General features: G+C 30.2%; 1 long non-coding RNA gene across 1 annotated transcript; it reads left to right on the top strand.

Annotated features, from left to right (window-relative positions):
• Positions 1-449: 449 nt before the first annotated feature.
• LOC132727179 (uncharacterized) lies at positions 450-2649 on the top strand. Its single transcript, XR_009625303.1, has 3 exons — positions 450-582; positions 1470-1577; positions 2225-2649. It is a non-coding gene; the product is annotated as an uncharacterized LOC132727179 (long non-coding RNA).
• Positions 2650-2849: the final 200 nt, after the last annotated feature.

Raw genomic sequence — 2849 nt, 5'->3', positions numbered from 1 at the left:
GACATTAAATAGAAAGTGACATTTACCGGGAGTAAGGATGATATTCATGTAAATAAACGAATGTTCGTGAAGTTAGCCATACAGCCGAAACAGCCGGGACACAGTCTAGTCCGGCTGTTCCAGCTAATCATATATAGCGGGCTAACTGTCTAATATTAGAAACCAAACGGTATAAAGCTTCTAGCCGACCAATAATGATACGTAAATTAAATAGAAAGTTTCTGTCAGCGTTCTATCTGTCAAAAATACGAGGTTTAAGATTTATATTTTAGAAAGGCTTTGAATCCAGCTTATGTGATATTCACAAAGACATTAGCCACGTAAAGAGTTATGGATATGCATCTTACTTATAATCAGACAATAACTGTATAATATGTAATCATACAATAACTGTATAATATGTTATCATACAATAACTGTATAATATGAAATAAATGAAACCGTGGCATGTTTTTATCTATATGTACTAGAAAGATAAAAACAAAGTTATGATATCATTATTACGCTTAACTTGAACTGTTGTACATATATACGTTTAAATAAAGTTCATTCATTAAAGTAACGGATTTAAATACATACGAGGTAAATACATGTTAATATTTATGGCGCTGCATCTATATGAGGTAAAAAACATGATAATTTCAGTTCTGCAAAATCAATATTTTCATCGTTTAGTGGTGTTTGGTTGAAGTGGGGGTTCGAACACTTGTGTGTACGAAGGGACGATAGTCGGTGTTGTATCGATATGATTCAGTATTTAAAGCTTCGATATTTGATGAACTTTTCCTTTGATTCAGTACGATATTGATAATAAATTTTCATCAAGGTGGTACTCAGTATGAAAAAAACTGATTTTATATTGTTTAATCATCATGGCCACGGTTTACCCTCGAATAGAATTATCAAATTATACATGTTCATATAATAATAATTAATAAAAGTTATAATAGTTATCTGAATATTTATATTAATACAACTAAAAGTGATGTTATAAATACTATTAATATATGATATACGTATCAAGGTTAAAATTAAATATTTATCCTAACGTATAATATATATTTATAACATGTATCTTAATTCATCTCTGGTACATTGTTATCTTTCACGACTGATATTATACCAAGATACATACATCAATACGTATTCTTTTTTCATTTTACAATTTATCAAAATAAACAAGTTTGTTCAAATAAAATGCAAACGATTTTGCCATGCCAACGATTTTGCCTTGCATATTTTAAGTATAAAATTATTGACAACGCATTTCACAAGTTTTAAATGCCAAATAGAATAAAGAAATGCTGTTTTGTCAAATCATAATTTTGTAAGCATTTGAATGAAAATGTTGTTTTTTTTTTCAAACACGAAACTCAACCAAAACCATTTTCTTTTACTTGTTTTTTTTATTTGTTTTACTGTTTCTCAAATATAACAGGTCAATCTAAACATAAATTTGTTTTTGGTAGTCACCATGGAGACTGAACTACGTGACCATTCTACAGTATCTTATGACGTCAGTCCGACGCCTGTAAACACGCGCATGCAAACAGTTCTTGGAATACGAGGATTTGAAGGTAGGTTTACAAGAACAATGACCTGTAGTCACAGGTGGCAGTATCAGTGTTTGGACATCCCACCTCTATCTGCCCCTGGACCCCTACTACAACCCTGTAAAAAATAATTCAACACTCTAAGGCTAACTATAAGGTATCCAGTACAAAACCACCGATATAATTATTTATAAAAAAAAAAAAATCCACTATCAAAATTATAGTTATAAGAAAGGTGAAAAGTAATTCAAGTCCAACGAATATCAATATTCTATCGTTTTTTTCTGTTTATCGGTATAATTTTTTTTAATTTGACTTGTCGCTTCCATTTTGGATTCTGATACATGTGTGATATACGCGATCTGATTGGACGTCCAATTTGGCTGGTCCAATCAGATCGCGTATTACAACCCAGGTATCAGACTGCAAAATGGCTACGACAATTCAAAAAATACCGTGAAACAGAAAAAAAATCGGAATGATTTTGATATTTGTTGTATAGTCAATTGCATGTTAGTCTGTTTGGGTTTAATGGCCCATTGACACATAATTGTTTATGCCGCACCGAAAAGCTTCCTCTGTACATGTATATACAATGCAATTACTTATACATCATTACATTTTTACCAGAATGTTTATTGTTAAAAATTTTCACTTTATTTTTATTTCAGACCCCGACGCACCATTGACAACAAAGGACAAATTTAACATTGGTCTTCTGTTAGTTTTTTTGTACGGGGCTTTCATAGTAGGAGCTGTTCTTACCGCTGTTTATAACAGCTAACTAATGGCTGTAAATGCATTGTACCTTAGTATAATTATTGTTTAAGAAATCAACAGTTTTGATTTACTATGCAATTTGAATGTTGTGGAAACTGATTATCATTAAAAATTACTTGATTGTCCGTATTACTTTGATCTAAAAAAAGAATATGTACCGAGATATAATTGTTCCTGGAAAAATATACAAAAGTTTAAGATGTTAGTAAATCACTCGCAAAAGAATGATAATACTTATACAAATTTGTCTAAATATATTTACTATACAAAACAATAGAAGAGACAAACTGGTAGCTGATTTCAATTAATTTCAGAGATTAGTTTTTATATTTTGATATACTTAAGGACAATGAAAACGCACGCCCGCACTATATCATTTTATTACATGAAAACAAAACTCTTACGAATCCATTAGATATATATTATAGATTTAATACAAAACGCAAAATTAACAACTGAAAATAATTCAAAATGTTTAAAATCAAATGTACAACAGTTAATCGAAGAATCTAAGGT

Source organism: Ruditapes philippinarum, unplaced genomic scaffold (genome assembly GCF_026571515.1).
Source record: "Ruditapes philippinarum isolate M1 unplaced genomic scaffold, ASM2657151v2 ctg988_1_1_1_1, whole genome shotgun sequence".
NCBI lineage: Eukaryota > Metazoa > Mollusca > Bivalvia > Venerida > Veneridae > Ruditapes > Ruditapes philippinarum.
The sequence above is the reverse complement of the archived record's forward strand: the minus strand, read 5'-3'. Positions and strand labels throughout refer to the sequence as shown.